Source organism: Mirounga angustirostris, unplaced genomic scaffold (assembly GCF_029215605.1).
Source record: "Mirounga angustirostris isolate CCGP_5_RB_7025 unplaced genomic scaffold, mMirAng1.0.hap1 SCAF_15, whole genome shotgun sequence".
In the NCBI taxonomy this organism is placed as follows: Eukaryota; Metazoa; Chordata; class Mammalia; order Carnivora; family Phocidae; genus Mirounga; species Mirounga angustirostris.
In genome coordinates, this window is record NW_026991723.1 from 51,786,837 (window position 1) to 51,812,378 (window position 25,542).

At 43.2% G+C, this 25,542-nt stretch overlaps 1 long non-coding RNA gene across 1 annotated transcript in view; it reads left to right on the forward strand.

The window, feature by feature from the left end:
* LOC129046044 (uncharacterized) overlaps positions 1–25,542 on the forward strand; it is a 334,546-nt gene that overhangs the window by 103,912 nt on the left and 205,092 nt on the right. The window contains exons 5-6 of the long non-coding RNA XR_010407858.1: positions 2,592–2,693; positions 20,040–20,146. This is a non-coding gene — a long non-coding RNA (uncharacterized LOC129046044). The remainder of the gene's footprint in view (positions 1–2,591; positions 2,694–20,039; positions 20,147–25,542) is intronic.

The following is a 25,542-nucleotide window of genomic DNA, read 5'->3' on the forward strand; positions in this document are numbered from 1 at the left end:
ACAGTAAGACCCCTTTAATAAAGGGGTCTTTTTTTTTTTTAAAGATTTTATTTATGTATTTGACAGAGAGATAGAGAGCACAAGTAGGCAGAGCAGGCAGAGGGAGAGGGAGAAGCAGGCTCTCCCGCTGAGCAGGGAACCTGACACGGGGTTCGATCCCAGGACTCTGGGATCATGACCTGAGCCGAAGGCAGACGCTCAACCAACTGAGCCACTCAGGCACCCCGGGGTTTGTTAAATGAAACAGAAAAATCCCTGATTTCTTTCTTCCTGTCTTCATGGTAGCCGCATATGGGCCCCTCCATCAGGATTATCTGAAGTCACTTGGTGGCTTTACCATGGGTAAGGGGACTGTTTGGCTGATTTTAGGCTCCCTTCCTCTTAGGGGAGTATAGATTTCACTTTTTGCTTACCCTCCTCTTTCCTCCCCTTCCGTCCACATTGGATTCTGTTTACTGCGTGGTCTTAGATATGATGGTGTCATGTGTCTCTGTGGTCCAAGCACCTGTCCTCCTTCTTTCCTTGGAGGTAACTTTGGAGTGCATGTCGGCCCAGTTTCATTTTTGAAGCAACTCACATCTCAAATTCTGCCTTAAGTCACCTTAACCCGATTTAAAGCTTTCTTGTCCTCATAGCTTTTATAGATAAGCAGCATATGTCTTGCCTAGCCATCAAATCTAATAAGAGCAGACAGTCTTGTCTCTCTGATGGTTCCTGTGTAATCATCCCCCATCCATGTGTCATCTGACACAGAACCTTTTGTCAGGTTCGGAAAGTGAAATTCATGAGTTTAAAAATAGAGGACATCCTCTGTGGAGTTGCAGCCATACCAGAGTTAGACTTTCTTCAAACAGGGACCACACAAAAGCTGGCTGGCTGATGGCAGCAACACAGGATGAGCTGCGACTCCTTTGGAGGCTGGTATCTAAGACCACCGGTCCATCTGGCACTGACACCAGAGTCTTGGCCACTGATGAGCATATTTCCTGGGCTGAACATTGCCCTTTGCCTGAACTCTTTAAACGCTGTGCTTGTTGCTATTGCTTTAGACTCAAGAGTGTTATAGCTGCACTTTTTGTGCTTATTGCATTGGCCTCCTTTGGTTCGGATGCCACAGTGGTGTCCTGATAAGAGAAACATTAAGGACAAATAAGCAAAAATAAATAAAACAGGATGGAAGTCACAGCATAGCACAATTACCATTAGGTTATTAAGTCCAGAAAGAGGACTTTTTAAAAGTGTTAAAAAGATACTATATTAGAATGTTGTACTGTCTTTTGCTAGTTTGTAGCTGACTCTGAATTAGGATAAAGTGAAAACAGTAGCAACTAAGCTCTGTTTCCTAGTATGTCCTCCAGAAGAACAGACCAGCAATTAAAACTTCTCATTAATAAGTTCAACTTGTAACACATAGTAGATTTATAATACAGGCTTGTTTGAATAATGATGGTGATAATAAAGGTACTTACAATGCTATAAGCTAAGTATTTTACATATAACTCCTCCCTAAGGAGGCCTACGAGGAAGGATTTACTATCCCCACTTTATAGATGATAAAACTGAAGCTCAGAGAAGTGACTTTTTTGAGGACACATGGCCATTAAGTGTAGACCCTTTATGTATCAGCTGGTGTTTTATCAGGGAAGCAGAGTGACTTCTGATGGTGATGTGGACTAAATAACTTATTATAGAGATTAGATCTTTGTTAATTGTGAAACTTGGTGAAGTCTGAGGGAGGCTGTTGCCTCTGCATCTCTAGCGATGGGCTTGATGTCATTGTTGGTAATTGAAGGGGATTTATTATAAGGATATAGAGCTATCTTATGGAACTTTGGGCCCTAGCTAGTGCTTGGAATCAGTAATTGGCAAGTCATTAGGAACCAATGTGCTGGTGCATTCTCTGTCTGTGTCTGTGTCTCTTTCTCCCTCTTTTCTTCCCTTCCTATCTCTCCTTCTCTCTCTCAGCATGGACTTTTGTCTCTGTTTCTCTGTGAGCATCTGCTATACCTTCTCTTTCCAAAGGCTGACATTTTTTTTCTCTTTTGTGCCTTCGGTGGAAGATCTACACTTCTATAGCCACCAAATGTATAGATTTTATATCAAGTGCCCAACAGAGAATGACTTGGGGCCATGAACCCTAATCTAGATTCTAGGGATACAGAATCTCATTGACCCAACTTGGATCAACTGTGACTAGAGAGAAGTACAATGAAGACAAGGAGGGTCATGGGTGGGCAGCCACCTCCAAAAGTGTGTTACAGCCAGGATTGTTCTGGTACTGTATAAAGAATGAGTTGCAGGGGCGCCTGGGTGGCTCAGTTGGTTAAGCGACTGCCTTCGGCTCAGGTCATGATCCCAGGGTCCTGGGATCGAGCCCTGCATCGGGCTCCCTGCTCAGCGGGAAGCCTGCTTCTCCCTCTCCCCCTCACCCTGCTTGTGTTCCTGCTCTCGCTGTCTCTCTCTCTGTCAAATAAATAAATAAAATCTTAAAAAAAAAAAATTGTTAAAAAAAAAATGAGTTGCAGGAAGTGTTAATGGAAACACGGAAAACAATTAGAACACTATCATATCTACTCATTTCTTTAATTTAGGTGAGTGCAACAGTGGTGGAGGTGGAGAGAAGTGGTGAGATTTTGGATATTTCTGAAAGCTGATTTGACTTGCTTCTGTAGCAGTCTCCTGAAACTGATCAGGTGAGAGGGTTAAGATTTTGCTTTTAAAGCCAATGTATCCATTTCCAATGAAGGGTTACCTTGTATCTGGATAGTCATGGTTTTCAGATAATGGTAGAGTGGTTATAGAGATATAATCTGACTTCCACTTTCTGAATTCATGAAAAAAAAACCTGAAGATCAGAGAGATCAAGGGATTATGAAATATCTCTTTTTAAATTTAATTATATTTTTAGCCATAATCTCTCATCCAAATTGCACAGATCTTTTAAGAATGTATTTAGAAAAGGAATTCAGTGATCAGAACTACACTTGACAGATTGGGTTAATCTTCACTTTTTCAAGTGAATTGGGATTAAACTAAATTGTTCTCACTGTAACTTAAAATAACTACTTTCTCTACCAAAAAGAACAAGTATTTAAGTTGACAATCTCATGGTGCTGATTCTGCAGATGTCTCTAGTTTGAACATACGGTGATTGTACTTACCACCTGTGCTGAAATTCTTGCAAACACTGGGGATTTGAGACCAAATGTCAGCTCCAAGTTTGATATTTATTGGCTTCAGTAACTCTTCCTCATAACCTTCTCTCAACCTTAAAATAGTTTAAGATTATTGTATTTGTCTGAGTGTTAGTAAGGAAAGTCATTGCACTGTGGTGGAGAATGGTATTTGAGCAATTGTGATAACTTGTTTCAATTCTGGATTATTATACTTTTCTTTGTCATCTTGGGGCTTTCTAAGCCACTAGCTCCTCTCCTTAATATATTGTAATAAGTATTTTTTTTTTTTTGTATTTTGTTATTCTCATTTTTATAATTTCATCATCTTATGTGAGTTTAAAGTCATTTACAAAAAGGAAAAGAGTAAAAGATTCTCCTTAGGCTTCAACACATTTAACTTTTAGTACTGAAATACTTTTATGCTGTTCTTATTTTATTGCATCTATTAATATTTATGTACAGTTAAATTCCCTTATAATATTTTCTAAGAGACCAAGTTTTAATAGTATAGGCAGGAACAATGTGAAATGTATAATACAGTGGATGTGGAGGCAATTTACAATAGTTAGCCTGCAGGTAAGACACTTCTTAGCATAATACATTGGAAAAAATATATCTCATCTTATTCCATAGACTTGAAATGGCCACCATAACAAGGCAGGTTTGAAAAAAAATGGTTACTATATAAGCTTTAAAGAGAAGGTGGAATAGAATTAATAGAATCAGGGCTGAAATGGAATACAATGACTTGATGTTTATGGACTCATTTTGGTCATATGTTAAAAATTTTTGTATCTGATCAAAGGGGTATACGTAGATACATTCCAATTAGTTGGGTTTTTTTTTTTTTTTGGTTTCTCTTTCATAAATGTTGAACATGAGTTGTAGACATATTAAACAGTTTGTCCAAAGTGGTTTAGCAGTGAACCACTAAAGGAACTAGTATTATTTTATTTTTTTAAAAAGATTGTATTTATTTATTTATTTGAGAGAGAGAGAGAGAGAGTGCACGTGAGTGGCGGGGAGGGGCAGAGAGAGAGAAGGAGAGAATCTCGAGAAGACTCCATGCTGAGTGTGGAGCCCCACGCAGGGCTCCATCTCACAACCCTGAGATCATGACCTGAGCTGAGATCAAGAGTTGGACGCTTAACTGACTGAGCCACTCAGGTGCCCCAAAAGGAACTAGTATTAAGAACAAAGTGTTATGTCCTAACCCTTAGCTTTGCCTTTATGTATTTGTACCACTGTAGGCCGAGTGACTTTGGCCCATACTAGGTACTCAGTAAATACTTGTTGATTGATTGAAACACCGAGCCACAGTTTTCTCATCTCTAAAACTGGAATAATAAAACCTACCCAGAGAGTGGGGAAAACTTATGATCTACATGAAGATAGTTGGAAAAGTTTCATGAGAGGGCAAATGAGTCATTTAGGGATTTAGAATTTTGGTCCTAGAGCTCACTTTCATGCTATTTAAAGCAGAATGTACAACAGGAATGTGTCCACTCGTGGTTATTAGTCAGTATGTGGTTGTAAAAAAGATTATTGAAAGCATCAAGAAAGTGTGGAAAGGGAGAGAGGTCATGCAGAAAATGAAGGAAGAGCAGAGGGTGACAAGATGCAAGGCCACTGCCCTCTCTCTGCAGTGGGAGTCAGGGGTAGCCTTGCCCCTTTGCTTTTGAGTTTTGTGGTGCTCCGCTTTCGCATCTGCTTTTAACCTGAACATTTTTCTAAGGCAAGCCATCACGCCATCCCAGTGAGGTTGTGGGTTCGCTGGTCGGTTAGAGTGCTGCCTTCATATCTCATTGCCGGCATATGGTCTATGGTGAATAGCCCTTCCATTATTTGCACAGCTGTTGAGTAATATTACGTTAAAACATTACATGCACAATTATGTTCAATTATATAAAATGAATCTATTTTACCTAATGCTTATTCTCTAGGGTTTGTGCATCCTTAGTTACAGGAAGTTTAGTACAGAGTAGCAGATGGTACAACACAGTGTTTGTCAGCTAATAAATTTAAATGTCATGGCAGGCTACATTTTTTAGCATATGTATCTATATATTTTAGTCAAATGCCTCAGCTTGCTTTTGAAGTAGAGGAGCAACTGTACGAAACTTCATGCATTTGTATCTTTTCTCGGTGTGATGATGTGGTTGTGGGACGGGAGGGCAGGTGCCAGTAAGCCAGTAAGCCATAGCATTTTCTTTGTACTTTGGCCTCTCTGTCTTCCCCAAGGACACCGCCTGTCAGAGGCACTCCTGTGACATTGCTCTCTGTCCTTTCTCTAAGACTGCTTCTCTAGTTCCCGGTTCTTGTCACGTGATAGTGATGTCACTTCTCTCCTTCAGCCCCGGTTCCCTGCGCTGGCCCGGGCTGGCTGTGGGCTGCTCTCCTCGCACTGATCCCAGCAAACCCTTCAGTGGTGCACTGGTCGGCATATTCAGTCGGCATCCTGTCATTTTTGCCATGTTCTTCCTAGGAGTTCCGTTGGCTCAGGCTTTGGTTGGGGGAGGCAGGTGTTTATCTTCGACATCCAGACTAGGGGATGGTAGAGATGGTCCTGCTTGCACTGAGACTGCAGAACGCCTTTCCTCCGGTCCATTCCCCCTGCCTTCTGCCCTGAATGGAAGTACTTCTCACTTCCAGCCTGCTTTTCTGGGAACTCGGTATTCTTACACTTTTCAGGCCATCCATCTGTTTTGAAACTGTCTGGCCAATGGGACTCAGACTTCATTTGAGACTCAGGGTTCACCTTTTACTTGGACCTTAAGCTTCCAGGAGAACAGCATACTTTTGAAATCGTCTTGCTTCCGGCCTTCAGATTTGGCAAATCCCTCTTCATCTCTGACTACATGGACCACAAGTTTTCCAAGCTCACATTGCCTTTGAAGTGCACCAGAGGATCCCAGGGAAGCTCAGGTTTGCACTGTAATCAATAATAATATGTCTGAACCCCAAGCTGTGCTAGGCATTCTGCCTGCCTTGCAAGTCAAGCTCTGTTCTCTCTCCCATCCCTGAGACCCTCTCGGAGCATCTTCATTGCGGGAATCACGGTACATGAAGACATTTACTCCACCTCCCCCCACTCCTTTAAACTACATCTGTTCTGCTTTATGGGTTATAAACAAAGCTCCATGGCAGGGGGGTGGGGGGAGGTGAGGGGAGGCAGGACAGTGGGATGATTAAGAGCCCAGACTTTGGTGGCAGAGGTTAGTTCTCTAACTTCACTCAGGTTTTTCCTGTTTCCTAGCCTCAGTTTCCCCATTTAGAAAACATGGATAATAAATTCTGCCTCAGAGAAATGTTGTAGAAATTAAATAAGCTAAATAATTTCAAGTACTTACCATAGTGCCTGACACAGAGTAAACAAAGAAATAAACAGTAGTTACTATTTCTTATAATGAGGTGAAATTAATTGGGAATCAGAATTTATTCTTTTGCTAAATCAATATATTAAGTTAATAATGCTAACCAACATACCAAGCATGTGTATGTGGCCCTACTCTTGTGATACCTTCATTCTTCTGTCGAGTTTATATCTAGAATTTTTGCAGTTACCTCATGAGTTGACTTCAGTGGACTTCCAGTACATGAATCCCACTGTGTGGGTTGAGGGGAGTATTGATCCCAAGTTCAAATGGGGCTCTGCCACTTCTTCTTGCATGGTTTTAACAACTCACTTGTCCTGTGTTTTGATTTTCTTATTTGCTAATGGTGAAATTAACACCTTCCTTCGAGTGAGACGGTAAAACTGAAAATGCTTAATACATGGTAGGGAGAAATACTGCTTCGCCCACCCCACCCATTCCTTCCTCCATTACTTCCTCCTTTACTTCCTCAGTTCCTTTTCTATGCAAACTGACTTCTAAATTTCTGAAGTTCCTCAAATAGTGCTGTAAGTTTTTAGACTGTAAGTGGAAATTCCATACACTTTCAGTTAAAGGGATCAATGTCTATATAACACAAGGAGGATTAAACCTCATTCTCAGGGGTGCCTGGGTGGCTCAGATGGTTAAGCATCTGCCTTTGGCTCAGGTCGTGATCCCAGGGTCCTGGGATCAAGCCCTGCATCGGGCTCCCTGCTCCGCGGGGAGTCTGCTTCTCCCCCTCTCTCTGCTTCTCCCCCCTGCTCATGCTCTCTCTCTATCTCTGTGTCTCGAATGAATAAATAAAAAAATCTTAAAAAAAAAAACACCTCATGCTCAGAGAGGGCAGAGATTTGACCTTGACCTTGTGTCTTTGCCCAGTGAGTAGTGCTTGTGAGCTAAATGCTGAAGGATGGTAGTAAATGCCTAAATGGAGATTGCCTTTTTTTTTTTAATTAAACCTGCGTTTGCATCTTCTTACTGTGCTCCCAAGTCCTAGCACATGCATTTCTGTATGTTATTTTTAATATGGATAAATGAAAAGAAAAAATAGATAACTATCAGGTTCTCTTTCTTTTTTCTCTTTTTAATCAGCCTGAGTAGCTGTAGTCCACAGGTTTGAAGGTTAGGTGATATGTTGTCCATGACGTGGAATCATCTAGAAGTCTACTTTGACTTTTGCCTCATCCTGAGTACTGCCTAGGCACTGACTTGTGTTTGGAGCTGACAAACATCTACGCCCACATCACCAAGCTTTTGATTTTGTGAGAGTCCATCAGCTGGAATAGGGTGGTAGAATATTTGTGGCGAATCTCAGCTTAGGTAACCTTGATGTTTTCAGCCAGCTCTCCAGGGCTGTCAGCTTCCTGGGACTTCTGGCATTTGGTAGCATCGCTAGTTTATGGTTGCTTCAGCTGCACATGAACCTACATTTATTAAATAGAAACCTCATATTCAACCTTAGCAGTTTTGCCAAAGGAAGGCAAGCCATTTCTTTTTCCTGGCTGGGGACTCGGGAGGATATTAATTTTTCTATTATTGTTCCTCTCAGACCTCTCTTGCTTTCTGTTTTTAATGAGAGTTTGAATAATACTTTCGGCCTCCTCCCGTTTCCTTGGGAAAAGATTCATCTCCCCCCCCCCCCCCCCCCGCCCGGGATTAAGACTATGAATAAGTAGTGATGGGGGAGGCCTTGGGACTTGGAGCTAGGGAAGTTAGATAGGGAGGCACTACATGTCAGTTCACTAGGAGCCTGGTGAGGTGATGGGGCTGACAGGGCAATTGGACAAGGATACTTGGTCTGGACCAAGGAGAGGAATCTAACGCTAGTGGGAAAGAAGCATTGGCAGCATGAGAGGTGAGGACAGGAGAGACCCAGACCCGGACAAGCCCGCCTTTGGAGCGCCGGTCTCGGAGGTGCAGCTGCGACGGGAGGGACTGCGTGCTGCCTTCCGGATGTTGCGTCATAGAGCAAGTGTAGACATGGCCCATGGGGTGTGATGTTGAGAGGACATTACCTGGCATCAGTGAGGATGGGAAGAGCACTGAGGGAAATTATTTGAAAATGCCCTGATATAGAGCTTAGGTTTGAATCTTTGGTTGCTACTTTGGAGAAAGAAATAATTCTCTTCCTCTGTTTTAAGAGTTCACAGAAATCCTCCCAGCAATGTTCTTATAAATTGCAATGGCAGGGGACAAGAATATCACCTGATTGGAAAAGGATAGTACAAACTATTTTAAGAGCCATAAAAGGTTTATGCTTTGACACAGGGATTTCCCTCCTGGGAATTTCTCTTAAAGAAATAATCCGATAAAGGGACAAAGCTTTACGCGCTATGATATTCACTGCAGCATTGTCTATTTTGGAGAAAATCTGAGAATTGCCTGAAAGTCCAGTACGAGGAAGACATGAAATAAGCTCATCAAATCAATGGACTGTCCTGAAACCCTTAGGAGTTATAATTAAGGACTTTGTAGCAATAGTGGAAAAGTTATTTGTAACACAAAAAGAAATCTAATAGGGTATTTTTTTTTAAAGATTTTATTTATTTATTTATTTGACAGAGAGAGACACAGCGAGAGAGGGAACACAAGCAGGGGGAATAGAAGAGGAGAAGCAGGCTTCCCGCCAAGCAGGGAGCCCGATGCAGGGCTCGATCCCAGGATCGGGACCATGACCTGAGCCGAAGGCAGACACCCAATGACTGAGCCACCCAGGCACCCCTCTAATAGGGTATTACAGCTGTGTCCAACTGTGTAGCATTTGTTATTCATGTAGAGGCCAGGATTAGAAAAACTAAAGTAGCAACTTTGTGAGTGTGATGGGAATGTAGGTGATTTTCTGTTTTCTGTTTTTAGTGCTCTTTAATGGCCGTGCAACTAGAGAATTTTTGTTTTTGTTTTTTTGTTTTTTGACCATGCTAAGGAGAAATAGGGGTTGGATATGTGGGTAAAAGCTTTTAGTGATTCTTGTTCCTTGATCTGGGCAACCTAATTGAGATTTTGTTTAGTCTGTTTAGCAACTCCTGGTTTTTTTTAAAAAGAGGCTGGAGCCAGTTACTGGGGGATATTCCAGAGAGTTAGAAATAAAACCTCTTGGAGAGTGAAGCAAACATTTGTGTTTAAATGCAGTTGCAGCAAAAGGACACTGCATGTGGGTCAAGGAGCAATTTTCCAGAGGGAAAATTTGTTCTTGTTCTTGGAGATGTCAGTGAGAATACCACAGTCTGCTAGATGTCAGCTTTATCTGGGGACTAAGTATAATGGATAAGGTTGGAATATTTGACTTTGAATGTCCTTGCGAATGCACTGAGACTGAAGGCTAACTCCGGTTGATGTAAGTGGAGATTCCTCTAGAGATTTAACAAATCTAGTTATCCCAGTTAGTGGGGAGTCATGGTCAGATGTATCTCTGAGCTGAAAGATTATACCAGCTCAGGGACAAGACTAGGTCTTAAAAAAACTATCTAGGAAAGGCTGGTTCCCAGTCTGACCAGGAAATGTTATCCACAGTAGAAGCAACTAGAAGGAGAGGAGGTGAGAGAAGCTTTCCTGGAACAATGGTCACTTTCATTGAAGGAAGTGTAAGAAGGGATGGACAGAGTTGATCCATGTTTAGGTAGAAGGATTTGGTAAGAACCCAGACCCCTCTGTGGGTGTGGGGTGAACTGAAGCATGGCAGAGGGGATGGGCATGGTGGTGGGAGCTATTGTAATTATTGTATTTCCTGAGGACACAAAATATACTTGAGGCAACACAGAACCTATGAGAAGCCAGGGCTTGACATCTGCGAGCTGCTCCTCAGGGTCCCCCATATCAGAAGTCTTTACCTATACACAGCCTGCACATAGATGAATGTACCTTCATTTAAATGGATCCCTCCCCCTTTATGTGGTTCACTGTGTGTGCCCATTAGGGGAACAAAGAAGAGGGAGTAATTAGAGATCATCTAGTTTAACAGTTTAACACCTTCACTTTTTAAAAGAAGCTGAAGTTTAGTAAAGGAAAAACAAAACAAAACGACAAAACGTTGTGCTGTGTTGGATTCCAGGAAAGTGAATCCTCAACTCCTAGCCCAGAGGCTCCTTGCCTCTGTCAGACTTTGGTGCCAGCCCGACAGCCACCAGTAGGAACTGGCATCTCTAGTGTTTTCTGATTAAAAATGTGGTTTCGGGAAGACTGGTCAGAGGTCTAATGTCCTGGGATAGGATTCGACCAGAGTTTGGGACAGAATGAGACGTGGAGATCTGTATTACCTGAGATGAAGCACAGTACAAGTGTGGGAGGCAGCCGAGTGACCTGGGGAGAAGGGGTGATAGAGGAGTTGGGGGTGGTGAATGAGGATGAAAGTGTCATGGAATCAGGGCCCTACTGGGAGCATGAAGACTGAAATAATGATGGCTCAGGTTTAGGGAAAGTGGAATTGGAAGTAATAAGCAAGTATCCCTATCAGTGGTGCAGCAAGATTGTGGCCCAGGCAGTCTGGCTTATAATCCCGAAGACTCTCCCCTTTCATCTGAGCTCCTAGGGCCTGGGGTTCCTTTGGGACCTGAGGTGGTGGACACTGGTCTTCAGAAATAGGGCTTGGCCTCCTTTGACTCCTTTAGGGAAGACTCCTCTCCTCTCTTTTCCTCCCCACTCCTCTTTCTTTTTTCTTTCTTCTTTCTTCTTTTTTATTCTTAGCCGTGCCCCCATTTGTTCTTCTGGTAGATACAATCACAGATGGGACCAGAATCAACTGTAGGCAGGAGGCCAGAGTGAATGCAGGGAGAGGAGGAGGCCTTCTGTGGGGAATGTGGAGCCAGGAAACATGGGCCATGGATGGCTGGATTTCCATACCCTGAGCTAGGCCATGGGATCACACCATGAAAAGGTGAACTGCAGACTTGGTGAGAGCCTCAGAAAGCCTGGAGGTGTGAAAGGAAGCCAAAGGCCAGGCTTTGTTTGGTTAGGGCAGTACTGAGACGGCTGTTGGCACAGTGTGCAGCGGCAGGTTCTAGGAGGCTCATTTGGACAGCAGGAGAGAGAAAGCAGAATGTATTCATGAAAGGACAACAGCTTCTGGTGCTTAGCACGAAGGGCCTCGTGTGCCTGGAGGAAGCGCTCAGACTTTGCTGGGGAGTCAGCGTGGTGCACTGTGGCATCAGGGTGCTGAGTGGGATGAGCAGCAGATCGGTATGCCTAGGACAGAGGCATAGGAAAGCTAGAAGCAGATGATGCTGGGAGGAGCCTTGGCAGAAAAGCAGGTGTGAAATCTGAGGGCCTGACTGAGGCTGAGAAAGAGTGGACAGAGAGGCAGGTATGGTAAAGGGGAAGGGAGGTCTGTTCCAGGATGAAGGAAGGGAAACCCGGGGATCATTCCCCTCTGGGATAAAGATTTCCTCCAAAATAATTTGTTCATAAGAAACCAAAAAGTGTTGAATGAATAAATGTTCTTCCTCTTCCAAACAAAAGTTCCAGACAATTGAGAAAACAGAAAAGGAAGGAAAGCAGAAGCAGCAGGGGAAGGAACTGTCACTTATAAACAAAACCCGAGTCTTCAGTGACAAAGCCTCTCTGGGGTTACGACCACCGCTACTGAGATCTCAGGCCAGTGGTGTAGCACAAAGTCCCCTTCCCTTAATAAACCAGGCAAAATCTAAGATTAGGGTGCCTTTGAGATTTAATGAAGGTGAGTGGGAAACAAAAGGTAAATAAACATATAGTAATATGTAATCAGAGAGTCTGGTGTACAAGATATGCCTGCCTGCTGGGGACACAGAATCAATCACCTCAACTCCACGACGTCCAGATTTGAGAGGAGACCCAGAGGAAAAAGTGGTCAGTCCTTCTGAAGACAACCTATGACCTCTCTTCTAGCACCCACCTCTTCCTCAGGCACTGACATGCAGAATAACAGTTTCCTACTAGGGTAATAGATAGGTAGGTAGATAGGTAGACAGACAGATACAAGACACCTGCACCTACACCTGCTTGTGTTTCTTGGCCTTTTTGCATCTTGCCCCACATTCAGGGTAGGGGCGCAAAGTCTCAGGGGATGGGTCCCTTCAGGACAACCTAGCTGTGATGTTTCCTGCTGTCTCAGTGACTGCCATCAATTCCAGGAAACAATATCTGGCATTACTTCTGATATATGAGTGTTTAGCAGAAGCTTGTGGACTAGAAGTAAGTGGCTAAAGGTAAGGAGTGGGAATTCCACCGAGACCACTGGTATAGGGCTATGATGTGACATCATCTTTGACTAGGACACATAGGGACCAAAGACATATGGATATGGAACAGTTGAAGGTGAAACACTGAGGGTTGGTCCTCCTACTCTCTGCATCATGTCTGACCCCCAGTCCTCTGGGTGAGTGTAGCTGGGATCTTGGCAGTAGACAGAGGGAGTCTCTAACTTGCAAAGGAAACAGACCCATTCCTGGCAGGTACTGAGCTCTCTCAAGGCTATAAATCTTAACACACCAAAGAAATGATGTATATTTCCCCTTCTCACCAGCAGGGGAACAGAAAGAACAGCTTTAAGTGCAGGTGGGTAGGACTCTGCTGGAAAGAAGAGACTGATAGCCAACCATGAAGAGCAATACAGGCCTTTGTTTTCCAGTCTTATCTGGACTTTGGACACTTGCGTAGTACTCACAACAATAATAGCTCCCAGTAATGGCTCTTAATTTGTGCAATGCTTTTTCCATGTCATATCTCATACAATTTTCACACTAACCTGGTAAGGAAGGCATTTTCATCTCAATTTCACACTTGATTAATCGGGACTAGAGAGGTTCTGTAAGTTGTTCAAGGTCACACAGCTAGTAACTGACAGAGTTGCTTTTGGAACTCCCGTCAGTCTGAGTCCAGAGCCCATGTTGTCTGATCCAGTATACAGCCCTTCCTCTCTTAGCCATTTATGTCCCTGATTCTTTTGGCCACAAGGAGGAAAGCACAGTAGCAGCGCAGGGCTAGCAGAAGCCCCTCTGGGCACTGGGATGATTGCATACCCCACTTCTGGAGCATCATCTATAGACCTGGTCATCATGTATCTTCTTTGTTCTGAAACACCAGAGCATGTCCCCAGTACTGCAGCTGGGATAGGAGAGAGCTCATAAATTGTTCTTGGTAAGGAATGAGTGAATCAACCAGCAGGTGAATGCTGCCTTTGAGAACAGTCAATGAGGAATCGTGCAAACATTTGAAGGATTTTCCATGGAGAATAAGGTTTGTCTCTAGACATTAGAAATAGACTGGCATATGGGCAGATTTTGGTTTGCTGCAGAAAAATAATTTCTAAGAACTGGAGTTGTCAATAGGGGAAATGGGTTGCCTCTGTTCCAACGCTTGTCAGGCATATTGGAAAGATGATTTCTCTATAGGTAGGAATTTGAGTAGATGGCCTCCAAGGTCCTCCTAATATTAATGGTCTACTATCCAAAGTCTTAAAGGTGGATGTCATATTTTACGCCCCATCTAGCTAAGTGCTTTGCTAGAATTGTTGATTGAATAAATGAATGAAGCTGACCCTTGGGGTTCTCTGCAGTAACCTGAAGTAGGTGTGTGGAGCACATTCTCCTCATTCTCTCCCCACATTCTGTGACCTCATTTTCAACAGACAAGACTGAAACACTATTTATTGCTCAGTATGGCCCTCCAGGCTGAGGTGTTCTCAGGCATTTATGCAGACTATAAGGAGAAGATCAAAGCGACGGGGCCAGGAATGTCTTGCAGCTCTGGTGGAGGCAATGCATTCCTATTCTGGGATGGAAAAGAGAAGCACAGCCTCTGGGTGACACAGCTGGACTGGCCTGGAAGGAACAGGTGCATATAAAGCCGTGCGCATGACAGGAGTGATGGAGACTAGAGAGTGGGGTCAGAATCTTACTGTCCTTGGGGTAACACCTGAGGTTCTGGAAAGCTTTTTATGGAAATCCTCCTCCACTTTCCAGGGGCTCAAATTCTTTTATGGGGAAAAAGCCTTCATTGTACATTGTACATCAAGAGCTCAAAATGTCCAAAGCAAATGACTCTTGAACATCATCTAGGTTAGACTGAATGTGAACCTCTCTGAGGTAGGTTGTGAAGGAGAGAAATGGGGAAAGGGAATATTTTGCAGCCCTCCACATATTGGAGGAGGGAATATGTTCACTGCAGGATTGCCGGAGCAGTCAAAACTTCTGAGGACTAACTTTTCTCTCTCACAGTATTGCCTCAGCTGGAAGGAGAGGCTAGAGATACTCCAATTTGAAAAACGTCCCATAGGACTGACTAAAGAAGGTGGAATTTTAAAAATGGTTCATGCTTCAGGATTTTTCTCTGAAATTTTGGCCCTGTAAGCTATGCCTGGGAGATTTTGGCCACCTCTGAAGGATCTCATAGGATTCTCGAGAGCCCTGTACCCAGAGAGCATCTTCGATAGTATCAGCAGATGGTTCTTTCTGTTCTCTGCTCCTGCCTCTCCTTATCTGAACCCCTCTGATCATGTGCCTTCTTCAAGGAGCACCTGCTAACCACCGACTGTGGTTCCTGGTCAGAAATTTTAATTTCCTTAGGAAATAGAAATGTCTTTTATTTATTTTAGCGGGGGGAGGGGCAAAGGGAGAGAGAGAGAGTCTTAAGCAGACTCCACGCTGAGTGAGGAGCCTGATGCAGGGCTTGATCTCATGACCCTGAGATCACGACCTGAGCTGAAACCAAGAGTCAGACGCTTAACCGACTGTGCCACACCCAGGTGCCCCAACAGATGTTTTCCTAACAACTTTTTTGCTGTTTACATGTAGAGTCACAATTTTGATTTGCGTAGATATGGAAACTCTATACATGATACAAAATATGCTTATGTATTTAACCAGATGTTTTAAATAGTTGGAATTCTGGTTTCCAAATTCAAACCATTCACACCAAATCCTTGAAACCATTCCCATCAGGGCATTCACACAGGTAAGCACATTATTTCTGGCTAATGAACCTCTAAGGCTTCCCGTGTTAAGCCCTTAGCTGTTCAGGTGGCAGAGGCCTTCTGTCCCCTCTCTCACCTGGCTGAGTCCTGACTGTCCTTCATATTATGCTGCCGCATGCTGGTTGGCTTTTCCCTTTATCAAGAGTATCATCCCCTCCTTTTTCTGCTCTCCAGATTATTGTCATCCCTTACATTTCCATCTGCGGTCTCTCCCTGTTTCTGAGAAGCCTGCCCGGAGTTCTTACTGTCCTTTCCCTTCTGCTCCTTTTTCATCCCAGAGCACTTACAGTTTCTACCACCCACTTCAGATTGGCTTTTTTCTTCCTTTCTGGTACACACTGAAAATCCTGATTAGTGTTCCTACCTCGGTGGAACAAGGGCACTTCTTACCTGGAGCTGTACTTAGTAGCCATGCATGGTGCTGTCTTCAAGGGGACAGAAATCAATTAGTTTAACTCCTGCCCACCCTTCATCTCCTTTATTGATAGAGATGTGGGAGGGGAGTGATTTATCTAATTGGTAAAACTGGGAAGAATAAACGGGTTGCAAGCAGCCCAGCTCCCCCTCCTCCTGCCCCCCGACCTTGCAAAGCCTGGCTGCAGAGAATATTAATTCTCCACTTTTTCTCCAGGGAAAAGTCTTCAATTCTTTTGGGAGCAGTGTGCAAATCTGCTGAATTCTGTGTTTCATTTTCTAGCATATGTGGCTCTCTCACTAAATTACATCCTCCAATTTGATTTTTGTTGATAATAAAGGTAATATTTTGAGCTTCAATTTGCCATTTTATGGCTTTATTTTTAAATTTACTTAATGCTCAAATTAGGAAAGGGGAGGTGTTATCTATTAGCGACCTTAACACCAGGAAGTGATGGCCTTGGCGTAGGTTTGTGGAGGCAGGAGGCATCCATCATTCAGACTGCTTGACTACGCATTGCTCCGCCGTGACGGCTCTGTCTCAGATCATTTTGAACGGACTTAGCCTCAGGATACGACTACTCAAGAATGGACTGCCAGCTCCCAGATGGGGTCATCTGGTAAACAGAACTTTCGGCAACATTCATTTGGTGTTTCTCAAATATCCGGGCCGGAAGTGGCATCTTGGTTTTGGCACTGGGCACATTTAGCTCTTCTTTCTGATAAAAAGTGATCAAGAGGTTTTGCTGCTTGGAGAGGCTGCCCCTGAAACTGGAAATGGGCCCAGATCACTGGGGGATGCTGGCCTTTGAGTTCACCATGGCCGAAGGTGCCGAAGTCTAGCCCATCTGAGCACTGGACCCTTGTGGTCAAGTTAGAGGCACAGAGATGGGGGAACCTGGGTGGCTCAGTTGTTAAGCGTCTGCCTTCAGCTCAGGTCATGATCCCAGGGTCCCGGGATCGAGCCCCATATTGGGTTCCCTGCTCATCAGGGAGTCTGCTTCTCCCTCTCCCACTCCCCCTGCTTGTGTTCCCTCTCTCGCTGTGTCTCTCTGTCAAATAAAATCTTTAAAAAAAAAAATGAACCAGAGAGACCAGGATCAGGTTTCACATGATTAAGAATATAAATTTTAGGTTAAATATTCTCTCCAGTAACAGCCTTACCTATTGTTATTGCCCCCAGCGTATGGGCTTATGAAACACAAAGAGAAGTCTGAGAGCCCTGTATCAGACTGGAGATATTGCCATTAAGTGGGTAAGAAACTTAATGGGTTTGGGATTAGAGTCTGACAACAGTGCGACAGACAACTCTATGAAAAGTCTGCAGTTGTCCTCTGGAGATTTAGGTACTGGGTGAATCAGAGAGCACTACTGGCTAAAGGGAGAACAGCGAAGTTTCAGGAGCTCCAGTATCCCAGGCAAAGTATTAGGTTGAATGACCACAGGCCTGTAGACAACTGAGAAAACCTGGCATCCGGGTTTTGGGAGACTTTCAAGAAGACAGGTAGGTCTGTAACTTAGAGTGTCAGGCATGGCTCCTTGAAGAGATTGCACATACAGACTGTCTGAGGGTCCCTCCCAGGGGATTGTGCCCAAGAAGTGAACTAAACTGATGCTCAGAGAAAGCTTTGCATTCAGGATGTCACTTTATAGCTCTGTATGTCTCCTGAGTTCCAGGTGCGCATCCCCAGCCCTGTGTACCATGCTAGAGTGGCTGACTTGTCCCAGTTTGCCTGGGGTTTTAGCACTCAAAGTCCACTATCCTAGGAAACGTCTTGGTCCTGGGCAAGCCAAGATGAATGGTCACTCTGTGGTGTGACATATGAATGGGGGGTCACGAAGTGTTTATTGAATGGATGAGGGCATATAAGGAAGTATCATGATACCACACGAGGATCACACAGAGGGAGAAGCACAAGCTTTAGCAGGAGATGGACCTGGGTTAGACTTCTCACCCTCACTTACTAACTCTGTGACCCTCAATAAATTATTGATCCTCCCAGACAGGTAATGTGTATAAAGCACCCGAGATAGTACTTTAATATCAGGTGCTCAGTAAATGGTAGCTCTTATATGATTTTGACATAAAAGTGATATTTGTGGGAAGGTTATGTACAGTTGCCCAAGATTCCAGAAGAGGTACACAGAAGCCTAAAAAGGCTTGTGAGACCAGAGACCCTTTTGAGGCTTTGGTGTCTACTGTAGTTTTATGATCTGAGTCTTTCTAGGCTCTGGAGATTTGGAGGTATTTCTGTATCGCTCTTAATGCCACTGTAAAGACATTTAGAAGAGGAGGAAAGACAGCACATTTCCCTCTCCTCTTCTAAAAGCTCATCCTACATGGGTACCTGTTTCTTGAGGGCTCAGAGCAGCTAATGGTGAGCTACCATTTGCTGTGGTATGGATAGAAGGTGAGTGGCCCACGCTATGGAGGATGTAGTTTCATAGGCTTTGATCAGAATATTGGCAGAGTTTATCTGGCTCAATTCCTTCTTCTTGTATGTGAATAAACTAGAGGAGACCCAGAGAAGTAAGGTGATTTGTTCAATATCATACTTTGAATTAGTGGAGAGCCAGGATCAGAACCAAGATCTCCTGGGGTGCCTGGGTGGCTCAGTCGATTAAGCGTCTGCCTTCAGCTTGGGTCATAATCTCAGGGTCCTGGAATTGAGCCCTGCATTGGGCTCCCTGCTTAGCAGGGAGTCTGCTTGTCCCTCTCGCCTTGCTCTTCCCCTACTCGTGCTCTCTCTGTCTCTCTCTCGAATAAATAAATAAAATCTTAAAAAAAAAAAAAGAACCAAGATCTCCTGATAACTAGTTTGCATATTTTCCTCTATATGTACTGCCTTTTTGTGCTCCGTGGACATAGTTTCCTTCATTTCTGTTCTTGTTCATAGCATACTTTTAGTTTGGAATTGGGCATGGTGCTAGTTTTCTAGTTTTGTGTCACGAGTTACCAGAAACTTAGTGGTTTAAAACAACACACATTTATTATCTCACTGTTTTTGTGGGCCAGGAGTCTTGACATGGTTTAGCTAGTTCCTTTGCTCATGGTTTCCCAAGGCTGCAATCAAGATGTTGAATGGGCTATGTTCCTTTCTGGAGCTTAGAGTCTGCTTTCAAGTTCACATGCTTATTGGCAGTTTAGTTTCTTGTGTTTGTAGGACTCAGGTCTGTTTTCTTGCTGGTTGTCAGCCAGGAGCTGCTCTCAGCTCCTGGAGACACATTTCATTGCCTGTGACCCTCTGACAACATGGAAGCCTACTTCTTCAAGACCTGCAGAAGTATCTCACCCTTCAGAAAGGGCTCAATTACTCTTTTTTAAGAATTTGCATCTGATTAAGTCAGGCCCACCCAAGATAATCTCCTTTTTGATTAATTCATAGTCATCTGATTTGGGACCTTAATTACATCTGCAAAGTCCCCTCACCTTTGCCAGATAATATAACCTATTCACAGGGGTGACATGGGGTCATAGTCATGATCCATGTGTGTGTCCTACCCACATTCAAGGGAAGGGGATCTTTCAGGTAGGGAATGGGGCAGGGATTTTGGAGGCCAGCTTAGAATTCTGCTACCACAGGCTATAGATCGAGGAAGACTTCCATGAGAGGTGATGCATGAGCTGTGAGTTACTTGGGGATACATTATTCATGCTCTTTTATTTAAATCTCTAATGCATAACACAGTGTCTAGTACATCATTAAGTTGTAAGTTTTTGTTATGGAGTTAAATATACATACAAAAACCCACCATGAGCAGCTTTTAGAGATTTGATGAAGCATTTCGAGCTGTAGGAACTACCACAGGGTCAGGTTTAGGAGAAAGCGAGAGAGAGATTGTGACGTCTCTATGACAATTTGCTCTACATCACTGCCAATGGGTTCAGAGAGTGTCTCTTCCAGACCTGGTTACTGCTGCCCATAGTACCACTTTCTAAAGCATCCTGGATACAATCTTCCCAGCAATCTTTTGATGGAAGACCCCAGGATTTCTACTGCTGACCCAGCTGACTATTTGTTGCATGGTCACTGGTTTATCTTGGCTCTCAGATGCCTCTGTATCCACTGATGTCCTGATATATCATGGATTATTACCCCAAGAATCAAGTGATACTGTTTTTATCATTTCTAGAATCCTTGAAGGAGAATTGGGATTACAGTTACTATTCTTTGAGCTTAAAATGAGCTTCAATCAAGAGGAGGAATGAAAATTGCTTAAGTCAGACCCCACAGCTAAAGGTAAAAAATGCCTAGATTCTTTGAAAACTTTAGTTTGAAAGCATTTCTAGTGTTCAGCTCAGCTAAAGGGAAGGGTGCTTTGTTACAGAATACAATGACAGCTCTGGAAAATAGCAGCCTCTATGGCTTGCTGACACTGGGAACATAGATGTAGGAGGGGGAATAGTTTTATGAAAATCTACCTTATTTGGAAAAGGCCTTGCTTTAAGTAAAATAAAAAAAGGGCCCTGAGCTTTGTAAGTTTGGAAATGAATAGAAATAGATATTACTCGACAGACCTACCTAATGTGTGCATGTGGGGGCCAGGATAAGAGGACTGCATTACACTGTTTTTTTCCTCTACAGGGTTGAATATAGCTCATTCTGATAAATTTTTAGTTCAACTGTTGATCCACTTTCTATTTTTTTCTGTGTCCTTTACTCCAAATTATCTTTTTTTTTGCTCTTTTCCAGTAACTTGGTGTAGAAATAATATTTTAAATGTAGGATTTTATTAAAAATAGAAATGAACACACACGCACACACACGCACCACTGCCATCATCACCATCATGGATCTTTAGGAAACTCCCCAAATGCACCATCTTTTTTCTGTGTGCGCGCACGCATGTGTGTGCGCGGGCACGCACGCACTCTTCGGAATTTCTGCTATACCTCAAGTGGTTAGCTGTTCTCCTGACCTCAGTTCTCGGCTGTTCGGGCTTCTTTGCATGCTCCGTTGGGCTCTTCTACATGGGAACCTCATCTCCTTAATCCAGTTTCATTCCCAAACGCGTGCAAATGCTAATGAGTTTCACTAGACTTTGAGGCATGGTTTCGGTTGGTCTTATTGTATGGTGTAGCTTTCTGCCCTCACACTGAGTCCCTCTCTTCTCTCTCTCTGTCTTTTCTTGCCTTTGCCTACCTCCTGAGTTGCCTTAGAAGCTCCAAATTCCTCCTGTCATTAAGCTTTTTTCTTCTTCCTCTAAAGTCTCGGTGCCAGCTCTTAGTTCTTAGTTTGAGTAGGGAGAGGTGGGGGCCACTTCCTACCCACGCACTTAACAAAGTTTTTTTTTTTAAGATTTTATTTATTTGTTTTGCGGGGGGAGCACAGACATGCGCAATTGGGGGTGAGGCGGAGAGAGAGGGAGAGAGAAACTCCAGCAGATTCCCCGCTGAGCATGGAACCAGACAGGACACAAGGCTCGATCCTAGGACCCTGAGTTCATGACCAGGGCTGAAACCTACAGTAAGATGCTTAACCAGCTGAACCACCCAGGCGCCCCAAAGTTTTTTTTTTTTAATCTTTTTTCCTTAACATGCACTGTAGTGTTAGCTGTTAAGATTAAAACATTTTCTCCATGTTGATATGTATGATGATATGTATTATATGAATATGTATATATGTATATGTTCAGAATACATATACATATATGAGGAAAATCGCAATAGAAAAACAGAAAATATTCTGTCTCTCACACACAAACACACACACGTGCGCACGCGCATACCCATACACACAAAGGAAATATACCAAAATGTTAACAATGGTCATCTGAGTAATGGGTTTATGGGTGATTTTTGTTTGTCCTCGTCCTTTACTGCATGCTATTTTAACATTTATGCATGTATTATTTGCAACATAAAAAGCAATAAAAAAACCTAAAATGTAACAGAAAGAGTACATAAATCCTGCTTGCTGTCCCATAAGCAGGGGAGGTGAGAGACCGCGTTCTGATGTAGTCCGTTGTGACCTCGGGAGACAATTTCTCCTCTTTCAGTTCATGAAGACAGAAAACTGACCGTTGATTTGACAAGTGGAGGTCCTTGGTGATCTTGAAAGAACTGTTTCAATGCTGTGGTGGGGAAAATTCTGATTTCTAAGTGGTTTATGTATATTGTCTGCAAGAAAGTAGTTGACTTACAGTCTCCTAGGAATAATAAGTCCCTTTAAACCTTGTTGGCAAAATAAAATTGGACAGCTTATGTACATGCAGTCACCTTGCATTCCTAAATGTTAGTTTTCCCTCCCTATGGAACAGAGTTTTTCTAAACTTTGCCCTTGGGGTTAGATTCATGACCTTGCTGTCGTTGGTAGCACCAGCCAACTGGTCCAGTTGATCACTAAGCCATCCATAGTGTCATCTGCAATTCCTATTTTGAGGCGTTTTTGCCATGATGTTATATTTAGGCAGCTTTCCTGCAGCTTAAGGGAAAGCAGGCTTTTCTGTGTCAGGTAAGAAAATCACTTATTGGACCATTGTTTTTCCACTCTGATATGGAGGCAGAAGCTGACCATATGGCATGTGGTCAACTATGCAACTAGGTCCTTGATCAGCCAAGATGACACATAACAGGTTGAACAGGAATGGCCACAGGGATCTGGAGAAGATGCCTTTGGGAGTTGACAATTTTGTATATTGTATATTCTGTATATTTTCAATTTTGACTTTCCCATTTCCCTCTCCATCTCGAAATTTAGGCCTAAAGATAAATCATCTCATTAGGCGGGGGCTAAAAAAAGATTATTAAATATATGCCAGCATTTGACCTGCATGGGGTGACAGAGTCCCAAAGTGAGCTAACTTCATTCTCTGATGCAAAGGCCGTAACCCAAAGAGAACAGTGCTGCAAAAATCATGTAGGGAAAACCAGCAGGTGGTGCTGCTGCTCCGTATGTCTCTTCAGAGGCACACACATGTGCATAGGGAAGTTGCATTTCAAGAGGCAGAGAAGTGTTTTAATGATGCCCATGCAAGGGTCTGCTGAAAAGAGTAGCCCCTTGTGTCAGTCAGAAGTAAGCTCATCTTGGAAGGGGCTTAGCTCATTTGATCTTGGAAACTGAAGACTTAGCTCCACCAAAAAGAACGGAAATCAGAGGGAGATTTGCAAAGAGCACAGCTTTCAATTCCCCCATGGAGAAATAAGGTTAGTGGTCTGGAGACAGCAAGCAAAAAACAGCACAACTAAAGACATTAGCCTCGGAGAGCCCTGAGGTTAATGTGGACGATAAGAGCTGCAAAACCCTACTACATGCTAATTTGGTTTGCTAACTTATTACATCCTTGAGAGAATATTTTTTTTTCCTCCGGACTGGATGAAGAATTCCCTTGAGCAACAGAGGTTTTTGTATCAGGAGATTAAGTAGCACAGAAAATTACAGCCCTGAATTTGTGCTGTTTGAGTTAAGGTGGTGTCAGCATTCCTATTTTAAGCCATTATTTTCAAGGGTGTGAGTTTGCCTGGGACATACTGGTTCAGTCCAAGTATCACCTCAGCGCAGGACGTGTGTGGTGTGGTAGACTCTTGTAGACAAGCAGAATCACTACAGGGGAGATGGGTTATAGGAGTTGGCTTCCTCTCACTCTTAAACAAAAAATACAACAGAAGTAAGTTAAAAATCCACTGCAGAAACGTGTAATGAGTTAGAAAAAATGTTGGAAGAAGATTGGTAGTGCAAAGACTTAGCGCTCATGCGTGAAAACAGAATTGACAAAACGCACACTTATTAGCTTTTAATGATTACTTGGGCCAGTGGTCTATGAACTGAGATAGATTTCCTTGAGACTGTAATGGCCCTAAGGGGTGTCTGGGTAATAAATACATATTTTCAGAATTGGTTAGCACACGGCCGGGAGCGTTACTCGGGAAGGCCCACTGGCTGGGTTATATGATAACATAGCAATCATAAGGGACGGAAGGTAATAAACACCTGCAGAGGTTTTATTATGGTTCAGACTCTATTCTCTGTATTAGTTTACTCCCACGACGACGCCTACAATAACCCTTGTACAATAGGATTTATTATTCCCATTTTAGAGATAGAAAAAAAAAACCCGAGGCTGTATGAGGTGAAGCAGCTTTCCTTAGGTATTCAGTTGGAAAGTGCCTGGGACTTAAGCTCAGGATTATCTGGTCTGAGGCTCATAATCCTTCCACAGTAATACCTCTTGTATCTGCTCCTTAGAGGATATTTCATTCCCTTCCCATTGATCATTGTTTTTGACAAGGGTGCCTAATCTCAGTTTCCTTGTCTATAGAATAAGGATAATATCATCAGCTTCTCAGGGTTGGTGTGGAAACCTCTCAGCACAGGGCCTAACACACAGAAAGCACACCACATCTGCTCCCCACCATTATATTATTATTATTATTAAAGATTTATTTATTTTAGAGAGAGAGAGTGTGTGCATGAGGAGGGGAGGGGCAGAGGGGAGAGAGAAAATCTCAAGCATACTCTGTGCTGATCACAGAGCCCAACATGGGGCTCGATCCCATGACCCCAAGATCACGACCTGAGCTGAAAGCAAGAGTTGACGCTTGACCAAGTGAGCCACCCAGGCGCCCCTGCTCCCCACCATTATTGCTGTTACATTTGAGATGAAATGGAAAATAAGGCTATGGTAAACAGTGTGCTTTGCAACTAGACCGTTCAGCATTTAAGGGAATTATGCCACAGAAGTGTTAGTTTCCTCAATTTTCTCAGATTCATGAGGTGCAAGAGTAGAGTGCATACATTGATTTTCCAGCCAATAAGTAGACAAAGCCCAAGAAAGGAAAACAGGCATGGAAAATTGTATGTCGATACTCAGAGAAACAAGGTGATTGTGGTAATTGAGTGGAACCAAAAGAAGTCACATGTGTGTTTATTGGCTGCCCTCAGGGTATCAGTATTGCACTTTGTCATGGTCTTTGCATAGACTGGGAGGGATAGGATCATGTAGATATACCTTCATCTCAAATCATTAGGGTCCATTTAATTAATAATTTTATTTTTTATTTATTATTTTCTTAATTTAAATTCAATTAGTCAACATGTAGTACATCATTAATTTCTGATATAGTGTTCAGTGATTCATCAGTTGCATGTAACACCCAGTGCTCATCACATCATGTAGCCTCCTTAATGCCCATCACCCAGTGACCATCATCACCCATCCACCTCCCCTTCAGCAACCCTCAGTTTGTTTTCCAGAGTCCAGAGTTTTTCATGGTTTGTCTCCCTCTCTGATTTCTTCCCATTCAGTTTTCCCTCCCTTCCCCTGTGGTCCTCTGCACTATTTCTTATGTTCCATATATGAGTGAAACTTCATGATAACTGTCTTTCTCTGATTGACTTATTTCACTCAGCATAATCCCCTCCAGTTTCATCCATGTCAGTGTAAATGGTAGGTATTCATCCTTTGTGATGGCTGAGTAATACTACATTGTGTTACATGAACCACATCTTTATTCATTCATCTGTTGAAGGGCATCTTGGCTCCTTCCACAGTTTGGCTATTGTGGACATTGCTGCTATGAACATTGGGGTGCATATGGCCCTTCATTTCACTACATCTGTATCTTTGGGGTAAATAAATACACAGTAGTGCAATTGCTGGTTCGTAGGGTAGCTCTATTTTTTAACTTGCTGCGACT